Genomic DNA, 17274 nt, shown 5'->3' on the forward strand with positions numbered 1-17274 from the left:
AGTACCTCAGGGTACACTCACAAGTTTAGAGTTTATGAAGGGAAGGGCTCCCGGATTGAACCCCCTGAATGCCCCCCTGTTCTGGGAGTGAGTGGGAAAATTGTGTGGGACTTGGTGCACCCACTGCTGGATAAAGGTTATCACCTGTACGTGGATAACTTTTATACAAGTATCCCGCTCTTTAAGTCTCTCTCTGCGCGACATACCGCAGCTTGCGGTACTGTCCGCAAAAATCAGAAAGGCCTCCCAAAGACGCTAATTGGGCAGCTGCTCAGAAGGGGTGAGAGCAGAGCCCAATGTAGCGACCACCTGTTGGTGGTCAAGTACAAGGACAAGAGGGATGTCCTTCTCTTGACCACCATACATGGTGATGGCAGCACCCTCAGCACTGTAAGAGGTTCCACTACACAGGTCGCCAAACCAGACTGTGTAGTGGGGTACAACAAGTACATGGGGGGAGTTGATCTCTCCGATCAAGTCCTCCAGCCGTACAGTGCTTTGAGAACGGCGAAGGTATGGTATAAGAAGCTGGCCGTGCACATTGTTCAGACGGCAATGCACAACGCTTTCCTTCTGTCAAAATGTGCAGGCCAGACTTCTACGTCGTATTTTCACTTCCAGGAGATATTTGGCAGTGGTGGCGGAGCGGACCCCACTACTTCTGGAACTGAAGGACCTCGAATTGTACCGTGCCAGCATTTCCCGGGGTAGATCCCTCACAGCGGAAAAAAAGGTAAGTCACAAAAGAAGTGCCGAGTGTGTTACCGAAGGGGAATACGCAAGGACACCATTTACCAATGTGACACCTGCCCCGACAAACCTGGCCTCTGCATTAAAGACTGCTTCAAAAGTTACCATACTTCCATGGACTACTAAATTAATTTCTGACGTATGACAACCTGACGAACACTACACAGCTGACGTAGTGTTCGTCAGGTTGTCATACTTCAGTTGTGTAGTGTTTGTCAGGTTGTCCTACACAACTGGCGTATAACACTACATGATAAAATTGACAAATCAGGTATCCGTTGGAAAAAGGGGGCACTTGTTGGGCATTTCCACTGTTTAGGCACATCAGGGGCTCTGAGAACGTGACATGACGCCCGCAGACCATTCCATCAAAGTCTGCATTCCAAAGCGTCACTCCTTCCCTTCCGAGCCCTGACATGCGCCCAAACAGTAGTTTTCTCCAACACATGGGGTATCAGCGTACTCAGGAGAAATTTCACAACAACTTTAGGGGTCCAATTTCTCCTAGTACCCTCGTGAAAATAAAAATATTGCGGCTAAAAGAGCGTTTTTGTGGAAAAAAATGATTTTTTTTTTCCACAGCTCTACGTCATAAACCTTTGCAAAACACTTGGGGGTTCAAAGTGCTCACCACACATCTAGATAAGTTCCCTGAGGGGTCTAGTTTCCAAAATGGGGTCACTTGTGGGGGAGCTCCAATGTTTAGGCACACAAGGACTCTCCAAACGCGACATGGTGTCCGCTAACAAATTGGAACCATGTCGCGTTTGGAGAGCCCCTGTGTGCCTAAACATTGGAGCTCCCCCACAAGTGACCCCATTTTGGAAACTAGACCCCCCAAGGCACCTATCTAGATGCATAGTGAGCACTTGGAACCCCCAGGTGCTTCACAAATTAATCCGTAAAAATAAAAAAGTGTTTTTTTTTCCACTTTTTCATTTTTACGAATCAATTTGTGAAGCAGCTGGGGGTTCCAAGTGCTCACTATGCATCTAGATAGGTGCCTTGGGGGGTCTAGTTTCCAAAATGGGGTCACTTGTGGAGGGGCTCCAATGTTTAGGCACACAGGGGCTCTACAAACGCGACATGGTGTCCGCTAACAAATTGAATGGAAAATCGTCTCAAATTGTTAGCGGACACCATGTTGCGTTTGGAGATCCCCTGTGTGCCTAAACATTGGAGCTCCCCCACAAGTGACCCCATTTTGGAAACTAGACCCCCCATGGCGTCCGCTAATTATTCAAGCAAATTTTACAATCAAAAAGTCAAATGGTGCTCCTTCCCTTCCGAGCCCTGCCGTGCGCCCAAACAGTGGTTTTTCCCCACATATTGGGTATCTGTGTGCTCAGGGGAAATTGCACAACAAACTTTGGGGTCCATTTTTTCTTGTTACCCCTGCGAAAATAAAAAAAATTGGGTCTAAACTAACATTTTTGTGAAAAAAGTTAAATGTTCATTTTTTTCTTCCACATTCCAAAAATTCCTGTGAAGCACCTGAAGAGTTAATAAAGTTTTTGAATGTGGTATTGAGCACCTTGAGGGGTGTAATTTTTAGAATGTTGTCACTTTTGGCTATTTTCTGTCATAAAGACCTCTCAAAGTGACTTCAAATGTGATGTGGTCCCTAAAAAAATGGTTTTGTAAATTTTGTTGGAAAAATGAGAAATCGCTGGTCAACTTTTAACCCTTATAGCTCCCTAACAAAAAAAGTTTTGGTTCCAAAATTGTGCTGATGTAAAGTAAACATGTGGGAAATGTTATTTATTAACTATTTTGTGTGACATATCTCTCTGATTTAAGGGCATAAAAATTCAAATTTTGAAAATTGCAAAATTTTCTAAATTTTCACCAAATTTCTGTTTTTTTCACAAAAAAACACAAGTTATATTGAAGAAATTTTACCACAATCATGAAGTACAATATGTCACGAAAAAACAGTCTCAGAATCAGGGGGATCCGTTGAAGCGTTCCAGAGTAATTACCTCAAAGTGACAGTGGTCAGAATTGTAAAAATTGGCCTGGTCATTAACGTGCAAACCACCCTCGGGGGGTAAAGGGGTTAAGGACATTACATCAAAGTTGGATCAACCTGTAGTGTGTTTTTTAACTTAAATTTTGGAGGTGACTCCAAATCCAGGCCTGCATTGGTTAATAAATTTGATTTCCATTGAGGATTTTTGTGTGATTTTGTTGTCAGTACATTCAACTTTGTACAGAAAAAAGTATTCAATGAGAATATTTAATTCACTCAATATATACAGTACAGACCAAAAGTTTGGACACACCTTCTCATTTAAAGATTTTTCTGTATTTTCATGACTTTGAAAATTGTACATTCACACTGAAGGCATCAAAACTATGAATTAACACATGTGGAATAATATGCTTAACAAAAAAGTGTGAAACAACTGAAAATATGTCTTATATTCTAGGTTCTTCAAAGTAGTCACCTTTTGCTTTGATGACTGCTTTGCATACTCTTGGCATTCTCTTGATGAGCTTCAAGAGGTAGTCACCGGAAACGGTCTTCCAACAATCTTGAAGGAGTTCCCAGAGATGCTTAGCACTTGTTGGCCCTTTTGCCTTTACTCTGCGGTCCAGCTCACCCCAAACCATCTCGATTGGGTTCAGGTCTGGTGACTGTGGAGGCCAGGTCATCTGGCATAGCACCCCATCACTCTACTTCTTGGTCAAATAGCCCTTACACAGCCTGGAGGTGTGTTTGTGCTCATTGTCATGTTGAAAAATAAATGATAGTCCAACTAAACGCAAACCGGATGGAATAGCATGCCGCTGCAAGATGCTGTGGTAGCCATGCTGGTTCAGTATGCCTTCAATTGTGAATAAATCCCCAACAGTGTCACCAGAAAAGCACCCCCACACCATCACACCTCCTCCTCCATGCTTCATGGTGGGAACCAGGCATGTAGAGTCCATCCGTTCACCTTTTCTGCGTCGCACAAAGACACGGTGGTTGGAACCAAAGATCTCAACTTTGGACTCATCATACCAAAGCACAGATTTCCACTGGTCTAAGGTCCATTCCTTGTGTTCTTTAGCCCAAACAAGTCTCTTCTGCTTGTTGCCTGTCCTTAGCAGTGGTTTCCTAGCAGCTATTTTACCATGAAGGCCTGCTGCACAAAGTCTCCTCTTAACAGTTGTTGTAGATATGTTTCTGCTGCTAGAACTCTGTGTGGCATTGACCTGGTCTCTAATCTGAGCTGCTGTTAACCTGCGATTTCTGAGGCTGGTGACTCGGATAAACTTATCCTCAGAAGCAGAGGTGACTCTTGGTCTTCCTTTCCTGGGGTGGTCCTCAAGTGAGCCAGTTTCTTTGTAGCGCTTGATGGTTTTTGCAACTGCACTTGGGGACATTTTCAAAGTTTGCCCAATTTTTTGGACTGACTGACCTTCATTTCTTAAAGTAATGATTTTCTTTACTTAGCTGCTTTTTTCTTGCCATAATACAAATTCTAACAGTCTATTCAGTAGGACTATCAGCTGTGTATCCACCAGACTTCTGCACAACACAACTGATGGTCCCAACCCCATTTATAAATCCCACTTATTAAACCTGACAGGGCCCACCTGTGAAGTGAAAACCATTTCCAGTGACTACCTCTTGAAGCTCATCAAGAGAATGCCAAGAGTGTGCAAAGCAGTCATCAAAGCAAAAGGTGGCTACTTTGAGGAACCTAGAATATAAGACATATTTTCAGTTGTTTCCCACTTTTTTGGGAAGTATATAATTCCACATGTGTTAATTCACAGTTTTGATGCCTTCAGTGTGAATGTACAATTTTCAAAGTCATGAAAATACTGAAAAATCTTTAAATGAGAAGGTGCGTTCAAACTTTTGGTCTGTACAGTATATATATTCCATGCGTTGGAATTGGAGGTGTATATACCATACGCTCACTGTGAGTTCTCCAATAACTGGCCTAGTACTGAAAGCAGCCGCATGTGGTGGAATCTGAGTGACCCCCCTACCCTCCCCCCCTCCCGGCTGTTATTTGTGACACACTAGTGCTCTCCAATTAACAGAGAGTGAACCACCTTCAAGTTGGGAGAGGTGTATGATGACCTTGGCAACCAGCAACAGGTTATTATTTGTGTAGACTATTCAGTTACTCATGAAACAGTATGGAGAGAGGTTGTGTGCCACTTTACATAGTGAAATGTATTCCAAAAGTCAGTTAACAGGATTTATTTTTTTATTTACACACCTATTTCCTTTCTTTCAGATCATGTCTGTCTCTGCTATTTCTCATAACCCTGATTTCTATTGTTATATCTGCGCCAGTTTCACCATTCCCAGTCAAATGACAAACATCAGCACATTTGTCAAGCAAGATTATTTTGCATATTTCAAAGTGATCAAGATAGACTTGGGCCTGTCGCAAGGTGGGCAAGCAGTGTGTTGAGAGTTTATGTATCTGGACAAAGAGAACACGTGATAAGATGCCATTTAATATATCTATGGTTTGGCGAGAGCTAAGAGAGCATTAGAGTGACTATTACATTTGTAAAGTGAAAACTTCATGACACTCCCTGACAGAAGTTATGTCGCTTATCCATGTTATGTACATAAAAGCTTATAACCTGACGTTAAATTCATCCATTGGTTTTATAAATTACTTATTTGAAAGCTGAAACCCTCACAAATTTGGTTTCGGTTAAGAAAATAAATTGGCATCAATGCTGAAATATTGATCATTTAATGAACACAGAATGGTCAGATTTTGGGAAGACAAAAGTTTTGTCGCCCACAGAAAGTAATGTGATATTCAAACAAATAATTATCTTAAAATACAAATATATGTTGCATAACATTGATGAATGAAGTTGTGGTGCTATTAGAGTCATATTTAATATTTTCTGTGACTTCCATGAGCTTGAAGGACTGCATCCATGCGGTTCAACAATGATTCATACAATTTATTAATTAAGTCATCAGGAATAGCAAAGAATGCAGTCTTACATGCCTCCCAGAGGTCATCTAGATTCTTTGGTTTTGTCTTCCAAGCTTCCTCTTTCATCCTACCCCAAACATGCTCAATGATGTTCATGTCTGGTGACTGGGCTGGCCAGTCCTTGACCACCTTGATCTTTTTTGCCTGGTGGAACTTTTTTGTAGAGATGGATGTAGGAGATGGAGCACCATCCTGCTGCAGAATTTGACCCCTTTTATGATTTGGAATGTGAGAGGTAGCTAATACTTCTTGATATTTTAGGCTATTGATATTGCCTTCCACCTTGCAAATGTTTCGCACACCCCCATACTGAATGTAACCCCAGACCATGATCTTTCCACCACCAAATTTAACTGTTTTCTGGGTGTATTTTTGATCCATACGGGCTCCAGTAGGTCTCCTGCAGTATTTGCGGTGGCTGTGGTGCAATTCTACTGAAGATTCATCAGAGAAATCCACCTTCTACCACTTTTCCAGCATCCATCTGTTTAGCAGGCTGTGGGACTTTGCAAATGCCACACAGTTTTTTATTTGCCTTTTTGTTTAGTCCTGGCTTCTGGGCACTGATTCGACCATGGAGGCCATTTCGAGACAGAATCCTACAAACTGTTCTAGTTGACACAGGGACTTGAGGTGACCAGGCCTGTTGGAGCTCTGCTGCAGTGGAAGAGGGGCTTGCTTTGGATTTTCTAACCAACAAACGTTCCTCCTGAGCAGTTGTCTTGCGGGGTCTGCCGGACCTGTGCTTGTCAAACACATCTCCAGTCTCTTCAAATCTTTTTTGAATTCTTTGTACTTGATGCTGAGACACATTAAAGGTGCCATCCACCTCTGCAGTGGATCTGGTCTTCAGCCTCTTGATAATCAAGGTTTTGGTCGCAGGGTTGATTTTTGGCATGTTGTTAGAGCTCAAGTTCCAGTTCAAGTGAAGGTCAGGGGTGCTGGGTTTCTTTTTATACACACCCACTAATTAACCGATCATTTACTGAACGCTGGGGAGGATGTAAACTAGGATTGGGTGCATTATATGACCAGGCGACAAAACTTTTGTCTTGCCAAAATCTGACCATTCTGTGTTCATTAAATGATCAATATTTCAGCATTGATGCCAATTTATTTTCTTAACCGAAACCAAATTTGTGAGGGTTTCAGCTTTCAAAAGAGTCATTTATAAAACCAATGGATGAATTTAACGTCAGGTTATAAGCTTTTATTTACATAACATGGATAAGCGACGTAACTTCTGCCAGGGAGTGGATATAACACGAAAAATAAATAAAAAAATAGAGTATCCTAGTCTATCACTAGCTATAAGTCTAGTGCCTCATTCAGTTGAAATCCCAGTGCCAATTTTCCTTGAACTACCATCTTTTCAAGGACAGCATTATCGTGAAGAACAAAGTGACAGCAATGATGAAGATTTTGAAATTGAAGCTGTCTCTCAGTTCGAAAGGGATTTGACCAGCATGAGTTGAACGCTTTGACATGAGATTTGGGACTATCAAAAAAGGCTTCATAACCCCTAGCATCAAGACTACATGTATCATGACACAGCTGTCAAAAGATCCGGGACAAGGGGTACCTACCCTGTCCCTAACGCTAGATGGCGCCCTAGCTCGCCCTATTCCCCAGGATACCTCTGAAGGTGAGGTTGCCGGGGCCTCCGCCCTCGCCCTACCTCCTGAATAAGCCCTCCATTTGTTCACCTTACCCACCTGGGGAAGAGGGGCGCTACTGTGCACCTTAGTACACTAACCCAACGAACAGGGCAACACAGACAAGGGTAAACAGAAAAACTCCAGGCACACAAAATATTTACTCACATATAACAGAGGAATGCACCAGGGTGTGAAAGAAAAGGAATGAACCAAAGTATAGAAGGTTAAGTGATAATCACACATGCAAACCAAACAACAGTCATTGATTATTCCTCCAACTCTCCTAATTATCACTCCTCTCCCTCTGTTAGCAATGCAGCAATTATTAGATTATAAAAGGGAAAGGGAGTGGCTAACCGAGCTCAGCTGTGAACACAGGGATTTCCAACATGGCCATTTAACCCCTGTTCTGCCAGAAGAAAATAAACAAATTTAAAATGACGGAGAAGTGCTTCTTCTCAGAGCTGGAGTAGGAGCCATCCGACCCTGTGGCTTTCTGGCTCCACACTGTCGCGGTAATCTCGTGACAACATGAGAAAAACTTACTTGATAAAGGAGCAAAGTTATACTACTTTTCATCCAGAGAAAGTGCATTTCTGCAATAATTTTGAAAGTGATAGTGGCTTTGCATATTGTCATAACATGCATGGTTTAATTCCGGAATTGGGAATTCCAATCTATAACTCAAACGAATGGCGGCTATTCATCGATAGCTCAAAGCAGAGCTTAAAGTGTCTTCTCCACAATGGCAATTTATTTGGTGCAGTCCCAATTGGCTATTCAGTTTCTCTTTGTGAAGAACAGTGAGACATAAAGAGAGTCATTGAGTTGTTGAAATATCATTAAACACAATTGGATCATCTGTGTTAACCTTAAAATGGCTTACAGCTTGGTCAGAAGGATATACCAAGTAGCCTTGTTTTATGTGAATGTGGGACAGCAGAGCTCGTGAGAAGCATGAGGTGGAGAGGAATTGGCCTCCAAGATTTGACCTCAAACCTTGTGATCCAAGAATTCTACATAAGCCACTTGTTGGCAGAAAGAAAATAATATTCCCACCACTCCACATGAAACTGGACCTCATGAAGCAATTCGTTAAAGCTTTGACACCTAAAGGAGACTGTTTCAAGTACCTCATTTAGCATTTCCTGGCCAATCATTTGAAAAATTAAAGGACAATATGTTTGATGGTCCACAGATTCAGCAGCTCATCAAAGATGAACATTTCATCAGAACAATGTCAGAACTACAAAAGAATAGTTAGTTATCATTCAAAGACCTTCTCAAAGACTTTCTTAGAAATACACGAGCAAACAATTATATCAAAATTGTCCAGAAACTCTTGGACAGCTACAAAATGCTTGGTTGCAACATGAGCATCAAGGTGCATTTTCTGCATAGCCATCTTGCTAACTTCCCTGAAAACCGTGGTGAAGTCAGTGATGAACAAGATGAATGATTCCACCAAGATTTGAACGTCATGGAAGGACAGTATCAGGGGAGACGGAATGTATATATGATGGCAGACTATTGTTGGAGCATCAGGCAAGATTGTCCACAGATTTAACACTACAAGAAAACCCATAAGCATACATTTTTACCTTGCTGCTACCTAACTTTGCTACTTGCACACAATTTAACTAACAGTAACAATATATCCTTTGTATGAAAAAAAATAGCTTTAAAGAAATATTACATTCAGGTAAGTTTTTGCTTTATATTCCATTATATGTACATTTTGTATGGTTTTGGAGAGCAAGTGAAGGTATCCTGTAGCTTAAAAAGATGTGATAGAGAAAAACGTTGGTCACTTTTGGAAGTCAAAAGTTAGTCAAAAACAAGTGTCAGATCTAACTCAACAAAAAGTGCGTTCCCCAGTGTAATATAGACACATACACAACTTTCTGATTTTTCACCCACTCCTTTTGGCTTACAAATACTGAGGTAAAATACTGACCAAACACTCAACGTGTGACCGTAGCCTAACACATTGGAATTTTGTGCAAACTTTTGCTTTTTTCTCTCCTCTGCCAACTATTGTTTTTTTGCTTGCATAAAAATACGATCAATTCCAAATAAAAAAATAGTTGTCTACCATTCATTCATTCAGTTGCTAGGCACGTTTATACTGGGCAATAATCAGGAATAAACGTTCATATATACCATTGTTTGTGCAATCATCGCCCCTTGTGAAAAGCCTCTAAGATATGATGCCTATTTTGCTAAGGCCACGGCCCCAATATCAGTATTTGATCAGTATTCGGTCAGTATTTTTTCTCAGGCGTAGGAGCCAAAACCAGGAGTGGGTGATAAATGCAGAATTGGTGACTTGTTTCTATTATACCTTTTCTCTGATTTTTCATCACCTGCTTTTGGCTCCTACTCCTGAGAAAAAATACTGACCGAATACTGACCAAATACTGATAGTGGGGCCATGGCCTAAGGCTGTGTGCCCACGATATGGATTTAATGCCTTTCCGCGGCGGTATTTCCGCTGCGGAAACGCATTAAAGTCGCTTGTTAAGATGCCTGACATGTTTCTCAATGATATACCGCATGTGCTGTGCACATGCTGCGGAGATTTCCGCTGCAGATTATCATTGCAGAAAAATCCGCAGCACTACCAATTATTGTGCGATTTCGCGTCAAAATCGCCGCCATTGACTTGCATTGAACCGCATAACATCCGCATGTATACATGCTATGTTACATGTTATGCGGTTCAATGCGCGGATGGTACCCGGGTCTGGAGAAGAGGAGACTCTCCTCCAACCCGGGTACCATGGTACCTGCAAGTTAAAAAATAAAATATTCATAGTTACCTCTCCGGCGGCTCCCGTTCTGCTCCCAGCGGCATCCTCTCTCTCCTCAGCCGCTCACTGTGTACTGGCAGGACCTGCGGTGACATCATTTAGTCAGCTGATGGTCGCGTGACCATCAGCTGACTAAATGACGTCACCGCAGGTCCTGGCAGAACACCGCGGGCCGCCAAGGAGAGAGGACTCCACCTGGAGCAAAATGGGAGCCGCCGGAGAGGTAACTATGAATATTTTTTACTATAGGTGCAGTATTTTAAGCAGAAATCTCGGTCACACAATATAAATCCATGCCAGTTGCATGGATTTATATTGTGTGACCACCTTGTCAAGCCATTTTCCAAGTGATGCTCAAAATCGCTTGGAAAAGTGCTCGAAAAAACACATGCATAAGCGCATGTAAAAACGGTTAAAAAACGCTTCTCTCTGGCAGAAACAACGCATGTAAATCTGCATGCGTTTTTTTCTGCCAGGGAGAGGAAAAAACACTCAGGAAATTTCTGCTTAAAATCTGCATCATGGGCACATAGCCTAACAGCTATATTCCCAAACCTGCTTGCTTGCTTTGACTGATCATGCTTATTTGAAGAGAGGGGGAAAAAAGTAGCTTCCAAACAATTCTGACAATGGCTTATCTCCTGGCAGGCTAAAGAATTAGGCCACATGCACAGATGAGTATTTGGTGAGTTTTTATCTCCGTATTTGTCAGCCAAAAGCAAGAGTCGAACAATCAGAGGAAAAGTATAATAGAAACACGTCACCACTTCTGTATTTTTTACCTTACAATACTGAGGTAAAAAAAACTCACCGAATACTCAATGTGTGCACGTGGCCTTAGGATACATGCACACAACATGTTTTAGGCTATGTTCCCATGATGAGTTTTTGATGTTGCAGATTTTCTGCACCCAGTAAGTAAGATAGGTTACTTGCATTTTTTTGAAAATACGCAGCATCAAAAATTCAACATGGGGACGTAGCCTTAAACACCGGCGTACCCACATAGAAGCAGAAGACGCTGAGCAGAAGGTCCTTCAGAAATGCATCTGAGGTATCTCTTCTGTTTCCTTTTGCGATGGCTTTGTTGCCAGCTTTTCTTCTTTTTTTTTTATTCTATATATCACATTATGGCAACTTCTAAGTGAAACCTGCCAAAAGAACGGACTGTCACGTCTCTTAGCTGTTTCATGGCTTTTCAAGCCTGAAGAGGGTAAAAGAAAATTTAAAAGACAGAATAAGTCCTTTGCTGTGCATATGTTCATTCTTTTTATTAGGACTTTTTCAGGTGGGTTCCAGGCGCAATCTGCCTGAAAAAGACATAATGTGCATATACCTTTCGAAATGTAAAGGTATGTGCATGTGACGTCTCTTACTCGAAAAAGCCCTTTAGCTTACCCTGGGAGATGGGGAACTCGGAGTCGGGTCCTTCGATGGAGAGATGGGGTGCAGCCGTGGCCCGGACCCGACCCATGCTCAGGGCCGTCACAGTTAAAAAAGATGGTTTAGGCTTATCCGGGTTGAGTGGCTGATTAACGACTACGCCACCTGTGGTACCTGGTGAAGGGCCACCAGCGCCGCTGCAGTCCGCTGAGGCATGGTGTTATGGCGGCCAAAGTTATTACTATTCCCCACAGGCGGAGCGTGGCCTCAGGGCAGAGGGACAGGATGGAGGGGGGTAGTAGTAGAGGAATACGGGCTCCGCGTCCCGCGGTGTGGCGCAGAATAAACAGTCCGGAGGCCATAGGGGTAAACTTCCAAGGCTTTACTCACTTTAGAGTTGGCAGAAGGAAGGCGACTCCCTGCTCCCCGCGGAGTCCTGCGGTCACCAGGGACGGGGGTCCGACAACCTCCGAGTAAGTCCAGCATTCAGTCGGGACCTACACCAGAGTGTTCCTGAACTACAGACCGAATCCTTTCCTGTCCGTGTGTGTGCAAATAGGCCAGGTCTCCCTCTGAGCTCCTCTCAAAACAAGGGCATGGGTGGCAACTCCGCTCCGTCCGATACCCGATGGGATCCTCAGGGCCTACCGGGCTTTCCCGACCAGGACATGGAGTAACAAGGTCGGGTGTCGGGGGCCGGTACCCCTCTTGCAGCCGGACTCCCTCTGAATATATCAGGTTGGCGAGGACAGGTGGCGTACTCCGCTCCGTCTGCATCCTGCCTGGGATCCATTTGCTGTGGAGCCACACTCTTAAGCTCCGGGCCTTCTTGGTCTTGGTCCTTGGCCGTGTTGAGACATTCCTTATCTGCAACCTGCCCCTCGACCCAAGGCCGGGGTACGAGGGCCATGTCTCCCTCCCCTGCAGGTCCACACAGGATCCACTATCAGGGTGGGAGATCACAGTACTTGACAATCAGAATAACGATCAAAGACCAAAACCAAAGATGGCTTTTTATTAAATATGAAATTTAAAGTGTAACTAACTTGTAAGTCCTCCACCCTCACCCACTAATTGGTTCCCCTCACTCTTGGTTCCCCAGTCTCCCTGTAACCAGGGGAGCAGCACCTAGTGCATACTAGCCCCCTCTGGTGGAGAAATGTGGTGTTGGATGCAAAGGTTGGGTCACGACTATCACACTGTTCTTACCTCAGAGGAGGAACACTACACTCCATTAGAGAAGTGCAGCATCCCTGTGGCGGTCGAACCCTCAGGGGCGCCACATGCACACAGAGGTTTGGGGTTTTTTTTGAGGTTTTGGCGTATATCTGCTTCAAAAACATCTTAACAATCCCTGTAAAAGAAAACTTGAAAGACTCTTCCTATGCACTTCTATTGTAAAACCACTTTGCTATTCATATGTTCAGATTTTTGAGCGTTTTTGTTTTCTGCTCCAGGTTTTGAAAAATGACTGATAAGAAAAAGTGCATGTCACTTCTTTAAGCGACTCCTGATGGAATCCACTCAAAACTAGTCACTGTCCAATCAAAAGACACAATGAGATTTTGATGAGTTTTTGGCATTGAGCATTTTCGCTGTCAAAAACACAGCAGCTTACTGTTTCAGCAAAGTATAGTTGATTTACAGAAATATGCCACTGTGTTTTTTTATGTGCAGATTTTTCCTATAATTGCATTAGATGCGGAAAGTCCGAAGCTTAAAACTCAAATGCATTTTTAGTGTGTTTCCACAGCAGAAACACATAAAAAACGCATGTTATCTGCCCATGGCTACATCAATAAACTTTTCTCAAAGCCAAATACCAGTTATTATCAAAAACAATTCAGTTTTTAAAACATGACGTAAAAAAAAAATTCAGTGTCAAAAACACAATAAAAACTCCTCCAAAATCTCAAAGGAGAATTTCTTTAATTGGTTTCTAATATGGAGCTCATCCTTTTTGAGTGCCTTAAAAAAATGCCATGCTGACATAACCGTAAACTATGTACACATGGCGTTTTTTTCAAGGAGTTTTTGAAGCAGAAACTGAGCAGAATCTCTTCAATACCTGCTCCAAATAGTAAAACTTCTCAAAAACTTTGTTTCCATTCTGTCTTTAACTATGCTGTCTATCAGACACCCCCATTATGAACTCAGCAATAAAAAAGAAACACACAAAAAATACTTTATTGAAATAAAATGATGTTTTTACATTGATGTGCACAATGTTCATTTTTGTGGTGGTTTTGCTGCACTTCTTCAGGTGGATTCCAGGTGGAATTCACCAGCAAAAGATATCATGTGCACATACCTTATGGCTATGTTCACATGGATTCTTTTTGCTGAGTTTTCAGAGCAGAAACTGACTGTGCCCATGGAGCCTTTTTGCATTTTTTCTTTAGAGGAAACTGAGCAGAACCTCCAAGTTTTTTATGAGTGTTGAGTGCACACTCAAAGTTTAAAGGGAAAAAAAAGAGGTCAAACTGAGAATAAACTCTCAGAATCCTCCTCAAAAACTTGGAGGCTCTGCTCAGTTTCCTCTAAACAAAAACTGCAAAAAGGTTCCATTAGTCACATAGCACATAGTCAGTTTCTGCTCTGAAAACTTGGCAAAAAGACTCCATGTGCACATAGCCATAGGGTATGTGCACATGACATTACTTGCCGGTGAATTCCGCCTGGAATCCACCTGAAGAACTGCAGCAAAATCACCCCAAAAATGAACATTGTGCACATCAATGAAAAACATCATTGTATTTCAATAAAGTATTTTTTGTGTGTGTTTCTTTTTTATTTTTATTCACTGACGGCACACAGATGTCATCTGTGTGCTGTAGGTATTTACATGGACCCCTGGACTTTTATTGGCCCTTGTCACTTGTTCTGCCAGTAAAAAATAGACATGTCTACTAGTGATGAGCGAGCATACTCGCAAGTACTCGGTACTCGCCCGAATATCTCAGTACTCGAGATGCTTGGAGCTCGCCGAGTACGTACGAGATGCTCAGGCGGATGCTCGGGTCCCCTCCCTGCATGTTTGGCACTCTTTAGCGCGCCAATCAACATGCAGGGATTGCCTGCCACTCATTGTAATGCCGCAGCCATGGTGTTGTGGCATTACAGTGATTGGCTGGCCGCACAGCGTCATCAGGTCTATATCAGACCTGGCGCAGCCATGCTCGTCAGTCTACTCCGCAATCAGGCAGTGTAGGGAGAGGTGCAGCTGAGCTAGGGAGGTCAGACCAGTGGTAGTCCCTTTATAAGTTTTAAGTGATGTTCGACTACGCCACCCGTGGATTGCGGTTATTAGGAACCGCCGCTGCAAGGCAGACCGCTGGGGCTGATGATGTATGCAGCTGGGATAGTGTGACTCCCCACGGGAAGAGTGCGGCCCCAGGGCAGTATACTGGAAGATGGGGGTGATGGTGTAGGGCGTCCCAGTACCGTTAGTGCTGGAGGAGCAAGGAGCACGCAGACAACAGGTTGCAGTCCAGGGTCTTTACTAGAACAGGTGAACTGACCCACAAACAGTCCCGGCTAGGAGGGGACCTGGATGTCTGAGAGCAATTGGGAAATTGGCCCTGGTCAGGGTGAGGGTGTAGGCCTACCGTGCTCTCTGCGCTCCTTCTGGCTATCTCCTCCTGATAGGGTAACAGCCCACGGTCCGAGCTCACCGTGTATTCTCGCCTGTATGGCCTGCAACGTGGGTCCCTTTCTACTCCCGGCCTGGTACGGCTTTGCTGGTCCCTTCTGCTGTGGCAGAGCCTCCGGGCTTCTTAGGCCAAGGAACACACAGTCCCCTGCGGACTGGTTATCTGCTGCAGGACGAGGAATCCTCACAGCCTCAGACACCAAAGTCTGGTAAAATGGAGTTCTTTGTCTGCCAAGACAGGCTCACTTCGCCTCTTGTCTCTGGCTTGTGGCTCTTCTACTGCCACACTTCCTCTTAGGGTGCAATACAACTGTCCCTCACTGCTCTGGGACAACTCTCAATCCTGAGACACGTCGTCCAGTTCTCCCTAACCCTGCCCCCAGTTCCAGCTTTTATAGGGGCAGCCTGCTCCCCCTACTGGCCTGAGACAGGAGGTATTGCAGCTAATGTTCCCCTGACTAGAGAACCTCCCCCTTGCTCTCAGACACAGCTTTATTATATTTGTGGCATCCAGGCCAGTTTGACACATTCCCCCCTAGTAAAATTTAGTACTCCGGGACTAAACAGGAAACAAAGACAATATACATGACTATAAAACATTATCAGGAAAGTGACGCACAGATTGAGTTCTTAAGGTCACAGTGTGGTCTGTGACCGGGTGTCCATATCACCAACACAACGGGGAGCCTTAACCAGGTGGGGGTCTGTCCTACCCCAAGTCTTTTACAGTCTTAGTTCATTCCTTGGTTAGGCTCCGAACGCAGTCCATACAAAGTCCCGGTTATTAAAAGTCCATAACCTTTGAGTCTGTACGGTAACTGCAAGAAACTGAAATACACTATTAATAATCATGCAGGTAACTTGGCAAACATTTCAACATTTGGCAACATGGTTATTTACAATTTTAGTGCATTCTATATTCTCCAGCGAGCGGGTATCTGCCCCTTTGTGCTCCTGGCTGACCTCCTTAACCCACTGTCTGGTGGTGGACCGACCTGGCTTTCCCCACTAGCGTTAGGGGTACAGCTACCAGCTGGGTGTACAGGTAGGGCAGGCAGCTGTCTGCGGGTCCTTTGGCTTACCGCAGGCATGGCAGGCTCACTGTCAGCAGAGGGTTGACTCTCCTGCGCTGCTGGTACAGGCTCTTCTGCCTCTGGAACTGCTTGCTCCTCTTTGTCTTCCGGCTCCGGTGTAGGTTGTTGCGGAACCGGTTGCAGGAAATGCAGGACGGGTACCACTATTGCATCGTTTATTCGAGTCCAGGACTGAGGGAACTCCCCGAGAACGGTGCTGATCATTTCTTCCCTGTCCTCTGCGGGTTCAAGGTCACTTTGATCCTCTTCTGCACTACGGAGTTGATCGGGGCACCTTTTTAAGTGGTCTCTGGAGACGGTACTAGTGGTTTCTCCTCCGTCCTTGGTGATCACGCACACCTTTGGGTTGTCGTGGTCAGACTGCAGTACGGTGTAGGGTTCCCTTTCCCACTGGTCGTCCAACTTATGTAGCCTTCTCTTTCGCTTCAGGACCTGCTCACCAGGTTCTAGGGGACCAGCAGGGGCGTGTTGGTTGAAGAGTCTTTCTTGCCTCTCTCTCACCTGGGCCAGGCTCTTCTCCACACTCTCCTGTACCTTCTTGTACTGCAGTTGCCTTTCCGTATCCCAGTCCGCATCCGGGGAGGTGTCCTCAGGAGTTAGGACTCCCATCTCCAGGTCTACGGGCAGCTTACCTGGTCTAGCTCGCATCAGGTAAGCCGGGGTGCAGTTTGTAGCATTCACCGGGATACGGTTGTACAAGTCTATTAGGTCCGGCAGTTTTTCTGGCAACAGGTTGCGTTCCTCCAGGGGCACCCTCCCATGACGGATATCAACCGCCCCCCGGGCTGTCAAAATGGTGGGCCTGCTGTCCGAGTACACGGGTTCTACCATGGCTTGGTAGTCTCTACCTCTCAACCTGATTGCAGTCCGACACCAGATCATCATTTCACTTTTGGGAGGCATGGAAATGGGGAATGGGTCACTCATTCTTACGCTACCGATCTCACCACC

This window comes from Phyllobates terribilis, unplaced genomic scaffold (assembly GCF_046119375.1).
Source record: "Phyllobates terribilis strain yellow unplaced genomic scaffold, ASM4611937v1 Scaffold_2__4_contigs__length_985480577, whole genome shotgun sequence".
Taxonomy (NCBI): domain Eukaryota; kingdom Metazoa; phylum Chordata; class Amphibia; order Anura; family Dendrobatidae; genus Phyllobates; species Phyllobates terribilis.